We start from the raw sequence: 7,519 nt of genomic DNA, 5'->3' as shown, positions 1-7,519 counted from the left end.
ACGCCATTAAGTTTCCATATAAAGGTCATACGGCCTTTCGCAACCATCGCCTTTATTCCTTTTTCAAGATAATGTATACGAACAGCTCACACAATTACTTTCAAGCATCACAGTATTACAAATATGGATATGAATGTGTGTTTCCATAAGACGTTGCACAGTCAATCGCCCTAAAGCGCCACTCCTAAACTTGGAACGTATATATTTTGCAATCTGGAGACGGTATAGGATGTACTTTGTTTACAAATCAAAGGTTGCCAGTGAAATCCCGTATGAGCGAGAGCCTAATCTTCAAAATTAAAACTGTATTTATTTTCTCGTTTCTAGTGTACAATTGAAACTTTTGTCACCACCGTACAATTCAAATAATATGCATTCACGCCCGGTCTTTATTCATTGAAAATGTCAGAAAATGTAACATCAACTTGCTTTCTGTTTACCGTCTAAACTACGCTCCCATACAAAACATTAAACGCTAACTGTTATTTTCTGAACTTACTTTTCATTTTGCAGAGGAAAATGAAGGCCGTAATTGTTCTTGTAGCCTGCTTAGTAGGTGCTGCCATTGCTACCTATCCGTTTGGTGGCGGATATGGCAGTTATGGTGGATATGGAGGTTATGGTGGCAACGGCGGATATGGTGGCTATGGATGGCATCCTGGATATGGTGGATATGGATGGTATCCTGGACATGGTGGATATGGAGGATATGGATTATATGGTGGATTAGGTGGATACGGCTTTGGATTAGCTGGTGGATATGGTGGATACGGATCGTACTTAGGTGGTGTACTCAGGGGATACAACTGGGGATTTGGACACCACTTTCCTAAGTTTGATTACGGTTACAGTAGACACCATAAAAAGTAAGAATAAATATTAGTCATCCTTGATAAGTCTGTTACATGTTACGGTATGAGGACATTTTTACAATTTAACCATTAGCTTATCCACTTCATTTCTACTGACTCATTACATGTCTTTGTGCTTACAATTCGAAGTAGCCATAACGTCGTTTCGTCAAGATGAATATCAATATTTTATCAATATTGTATTGTTTGGGCAAGTGAGCTTGCGAAAATGCTCTAAATTTGTTCCTTTTTACAGATATTAAGACAAATAAAATGATCCAAGGACTGACAAGAGAGCGAAAGGAATATGACTCCATATCTCGATTACTAGATTAGCAGTATTTGTACATACTACATCAATAAACATATTTGATCGAAGACACTAAATTGGCTTTATCACTATTTTATTTCGATTATCTCACTTCCTCTGTCTGTCAGTCAGTATGTCTGTCTGTCTCTGTCTCTCTCTGACACACACAATTATAATATTGCCACGAGTTTATATTCTACTTTGACTGCAATTGTGATGAAAGTACTGCCAAATGTTTTAAAGTGAACGATTCTTGACGTAAAATGGGACTGAATCAATGAGTGAAATATTTAAGTAAATGTAGGCAAACATTCACTTGGGAAAGAATGTTATACTCCGCTCTTGAGATGCTACGAATAAATATCTTTATCCTGATATAACTGAAAATTATAAGCATGTTTTAAAACACTTTAAATTTCACGTATATCCATGCATAAAGCACTCGAATTAATGGAACTTTGACAATCTAGTGAGCTTTTTTGCAAAAAACGCCATCGCCAGGACCAGATGTTAATGAGACTTAAACGACACTTGCAGTGTTGACACATCGATGGCCAATGTAAGGCTGAATTTTCCCTATGTAGAAAACATTGTCAAATGAAAACTAAACGAATTAGACTGGGTTCAGCAGTTGTTTAATATCAGTCACAACTGTTACAAATAGATCTGATTTCGAATCACATGGGTTCACTTAAATGCAGTGCTCATTTAAATGTACTATTGGTCCGCCATGTCAGTTATTACAATATTAGTGTACATTGATTTATAAATTACAACGATTCTGATATTAAGTTTTACGAGTTCAACAGAAGAAAATCCCATAACGTAAGATTTAAACCAAAACAAATACTTTATCACACATCGGCATCTTTTTGTCTTGTTATTTTTGTATATATTACGTATGTTGCGTTAATGATATAAAACCAGATGTATACATTTTTCATTAAAAGTAAGCGAGGCACGCCGAGTTTCCTTTTAATGAAAATGTTATACAACGAATAGTATATCATTAATACAGCATACATAGTATACTTATATTTTATTTATATCACATAGAAATGGATATATTTTCCCAATGAATACAGTTCAGATTTACTAAATTCAAACGTGTATTGACCGAGTGAATGAACTCCGTACATCCTTGCCTAGTGTGGGTTGCTACAAAATGCAGTTGTATGCCTTTTGTGGCTATTCACGATTACCTTGCATATTTCTTAGTTGATTCTTTTCTCATTTGAGTTTCTAATTTTCTTCACATTGATTAACTCAACATAATATAAACTTATGATTTAAACTTGAAAGATTGATTCAGTGAAGTTAGTAGAACACTACAAGCATATGGTTGTCTGCGCAGTTCACATCAACGTTAGTCATTCACGTACCTTACGCATGGAAATTAGCGTGGAATAAGAAACTAAGCAAAATTACTAACCAAAAAGAGGTAATTCAAATATTTTAATATATGTACAATTGATCTAATGTATTATTCTGCTTTGAGAACAGGACTAACGATCATAAAATTCTCTCTCTCTCTCTGTGGTAAGTTTGACTTTAAAACTCTCCGTCTGTTTGTCTCTGTCTCTCTCTTTCTGTATCTCTCGAACTCTTTCTCTCTCTCCCTCTTATCCTGTGGTCGGTTTGACGTAAGGTTTACTATCATTAGTAAGTCCAGATACATCGTGGGATGACACAAACAAAAATCCTCTACGCTCGTCTTAAATAGATTTTCACCTCTATCTTGTTCCAGAGAGAGAGAGAGAAAGAGAGAGAGAGATAGAGAGAGAGAGAGAAGAAGGGGGTGGTTTCCTTTGGACATTTTCATATTTAACTTATGATACGCAATTGTTGGAACATTATAATATGTTTTTTGACACAATAACAGCATGAAAATATTAAATACATCACAGCATGTGTACCTCGTAACCGAGAAACTCACCGGATAATGTCGACAGGGTTACCTCATTTATATTAATGGATTATATAAACAGTGTAGATTAATCCCAAGGAAAGTCAACACATATCGTTACGATGAAGCAAATATTTTTGTATTTTGCCTCGTGTGAGTTCAAGTTTAAGGTTTTCATCCATCCCTATTTCTTTTTCTCTCTCACTCCAACTTTCTGCTCAGTTTTGAGACGGGAGGGTGGAACAGAAAGCAGAAAGGATTGCGTTGAAATTGTAAACCATATTAAATTTATTTAGTAAAGGGGATTATTCATACATTGTATCGTTATTTTCAATAAAGATGAATGTTTAGAAATTCATCATTGATTTAGGAAGAACAGCACACGGTTGAGAGTGTGTTTATAAATGCGTTTTATTGCGCCATGGGCGATTCCCATTTTGTAATGCCAATAAAATTCGTATATCAACTTGATTTATTCCAACACTTTAAAAAACATATTATTGTTAAAGTATAATTATATATGTCTATCTATCTATCTATCTATCTATCTATCTATCTATCTATCTATCTATCTATCTATCTATCTATCTATCAAACTTATACATACATACATACATGCATACATACATACATACATACATACATGCATACATACATACATACATACATACATGCAAACAGTCATGCAACCATGCACGCACACACACACGCACACACGCACGAATGAACACACACATACATCAATTCATACATCAATACATACATACATACATACATACATACATACATACATACATACATGCATACAACATACATACTTACATACATACATTTATACATACATACATACATACATACATACATACATATATACATACATGCATACATACATGCATGCATGCATACATATGCATACATACATACATAGATACATACATACATTAATTACTTCGTCGTCTTGCCGGTGTGTCTGCTGCATGCGAGTATGTATAACACAGATGATGTCGTATCATTTGTGGTGCTTTGGTGCTGGGTGCTTACTCGTGATTGAATATGGGCAGGCAAGGCAATTGGTGCCGTTGATATCGCGGACCTGGTTTCGAATCATCACAGAGTGCAAAACATTGACATGATATTATTATTTGTAATGAATAGTAATTACGCCAACAATTATCAAGCACTCTCATATATAATCCACTGATATCACTTTCTGATCTGTCTGATATTTATATATGTTGGTGTGTGTTTGTGTGTGTATGTGTTTGTGTGTGTGGTTTTGATTTTTAACGTATCTTTAAGAATTTTTCAGTCATTTCGCTACGATGTCTGCAGTGTGGCAGTTTATAGTGATGCCTAGCACTAAGGGCATCATGTCTCACGCATGTAGCAAGATGTGACACCCAGTCAGATTTTTCTGACACCAGGTTGACCAGTCCTAACAATAACCTTTAGTACTGAGCGCCAAGCGAGGCAGCTGTTAGTACCATTTTTGTAAGTCTTTGGTACGACTAGGGGGATCGAACCCAACACCTCCAGCATCCAAGGCGGACACTCTAACCACTAGGCCACACGAGCGGTCTATATACGGTGGTCACAAACGACATAGCTTTCCTTTTTCTCTTCAAGCAATGGCGAAGATATGTTGCCCTTTGTTGCAGCACATGTGTGGGGCCCACCTCTTGTCCTGATCTCCAAGGTTTCAGCCAAAATAAAGGTGATATGTGTCTTAACCATAGTGGTTATACTGCGCTTTTGTTATGCAAAAGTCACTTCACCACAAACATAACAAAAGTTATCTGCATTGTTTACGCAAGTACTAGGCATCTCTGCTCACTTTGGCAAAATGCAAATAGGTCTCTTTGCAACATCAAACACTGACAAATAAGAGAGCACGACACTGTATGATTTCTGAAGCTGATGTGGGGCAATTTGTTCAGCAGATTGATGTAAGCTTATTTTTGATTGCATCATCCATGACTTCTAAGACCTATGTGATGCAATTCATATCATGTATGACACAATGCCAGCTTCAAATTGAACCATTCATTGTTTTACGTAAAAAGCAAGAAACTCTGTCATAGATGTATTCATAGATCCAAATATATATTTTCGTCATTTCTGGTTTACAGTAAAATTCCTTCCCTTTGTAACTCACTTATTCTCCGCCATTCCCAAGTCAAGGGTCGTATACAATGATCTATAAATCTCGAGCCAATCAAACAATTTAGGTATCGTTTTCATTCCCAGTGACCCACAATTAGTAACGTTTGACTACATTTATTTCGGAAGCATTTGGCTGTATATCATTGTAAATTAGGGAATGAAAAGAATATCGTATGTCACAAGCGCCTCACATCAAGTGCTAATCAAGGTACCGATAAAGGGTAGCGTTATTTAATTACTTGCCTCAGAGACAAAATGCTAGGCCTGTAATTGATGAATGTTCAAGAAATAAATCCAAATTTGTTTTAGTTTGTTTTAACTGTCCTTTCAGATCTCGATGATCAAAAATGTTATATATGCTTTGTAAGCGGAGTTTACGTTAGTCACAATACATAACTGGTCGCAACAAATTGATACAGGTTCTGCGATTCAGACATTCAACTACAAATTATCTTCTAGTCTGCTTAGTAGGTGCTACTGTCGCTGCCCATTCGTTAGGTGGCTACGGCGGATATGGGGCTTATGGAGTATACGGAGGTTATGGTGGCTATGGTGGGAATCTAGGATATGGTTGATAAGGTGGATATGGACGTTATGGTGGATATGGTGGATATCCTATAAAGTAAGGGTATTTAATCTTCAACGTTAACAATTCTAAAGCATGTTACAGCACGGCCTCATTCTACTAGTTACACATTAGCTTGTCTATTTCAATTTCTACTGAGTCATTACATCTAGTTGCGCTTACAGTTCGAAGTATTCACACACATAGTCTCTTCAAGATATATATATAAATATATCATCGATATTGTATTGTTTTGGCCAGTCGTCTGGTGCAAATGCTTTTAATGTGTTCCCTTTTGACATATATTAGGAACAAATATACCCATAACATGAGAGGACTGTCAGCGGAAAATGATGCCGTATCAGAATTTTTGTTATGTTAGTATTTGTACATACTTCAAAAATAAACATAATAGATCAAAGAAAACAAAGGGGCTTTATATAATTATTTTATGTCGATTATCCCACTCCTCTACCCCCATCCTTTCTCTCTCTCTCTCTCTCTCTCTCTCTCTCTCTGGACTACAGTCATCGAGGGCCGATGTTTGATTGAATTTTCCTTAAGTTAAAAACATGGCCAAATCAAAACTCAACGTTTAAAATTGGAGTCTACAACTGTTTAATATGAGTCACAGTTCTTGTAAATAAATCTGGTTTTGAACCACTAAAAGAGCAGATTTTGAGTCATTACGATCCACTTCCATTCATCGATAATTTAAATGTACCATTAGTCACTCATGTCAGTTTTCGACAATAATTTGTTCACACTGTTTTATGAATTATGATGAAAATGGACTTCAGTTTTACCATTTCAATGGATGAACATCTCATAAAGTAATTTTTAAACATAAACTAGCAAGAAGGTGAACCAGCTAAGTGTGTTAGCAATATTATCATATCCACTAATTTCATATCTTAACGCATGTCGTTTAACATCACACATGAAAAGAAACTAGTTATTTAAACCGTCCCTTTTTAAGACCACTTTCTATATATTGTGCTCGCATCGTTAATACATGATTAACAAAAATTTAGGTCATACGGTGGTAACAAAGTCTTTTCTAAAAGACGCGTTCCTTGAGGTTGCCAGATATTTTGCTATATATATATATATATATATATATATATATATATATATATATATATATATATATATATATGCGTTTCTGATTTCGTTGAAAATTACACGCTTAAAAACAAAAGTGTCAGATTATTCTAATTACAAATGTTTCTTACAATTTTCAGTATCAAATTTCTTTCTTTTCATTTCTTTGTTTTTTAATCAGAATTTCTCAAAACACTGGAGAGGATTTTCAAAACAGCTTAGTTAGATGTCATTGAATTACAATTTGATCTATGTAGATCATTAAAAAAATGCCACAACTGAAAGTCTTTTTGCACTATTTATATCGCTAGAGGGCAAAACTGTGTTTCACAAACCATTCTTTCTCATAGCATTAGATTAGTGAATTTCTTTATTAATGTTGATGGTTTCTGGATACGTTTCTTAGTTTAGAAAACAGATTCTCGACTAATATTAGTTGTGATGATAAAATCCTGCACAAATAAGTTGTATATTATTACGATTGATTTCTGCAATATCCTTATTAAAGATTGACGTGTATACCATTACAAGAAATAAAACGGTCTGCATTGTTATATGTGAAAAATGGACGGGAATCAATGAGGTATCCACTTCGAAAAATGCAATGAAATTTTCACTTT

The 7,519-nt window shown here is 35.0% G+C and overlaps 1 pseudogene; it reads left to right on the top strand.

Moving 5' to 3' along the window:
• Positions 1-482: 482 nt before the first annotated feature.
• Positions 483-1,238, top strand: LOC149770931 (uncharacterized; annotated as a pseudogene).
• Positions 1,239-7,519: the final 6,281 nt, after the last annotated feature.

The sequence above is a fragment of the Sinohyriopsis cumingii genome, unplaced genomic scaffold (assembly GCF_028554795.1).
Source record: "Sinohyriopsis cumingii isolate HCF-2022 unplaced genomic scaffold, ASM2855479v2 utg002203l, whole genome shotgun sequence".
Lineage (NCBI taxonomy): Eukaryota > Metazoa > Mollusca > Bivalvia > Unionida > Unionidae > Sinohyriopsis > Sinohyriopsis cumingii.
The sequence above is the reverse complement of the archived record's forward strand: the minus strand, read 5'-3'. Positions and strand labels throughout refer to the sequence as shown.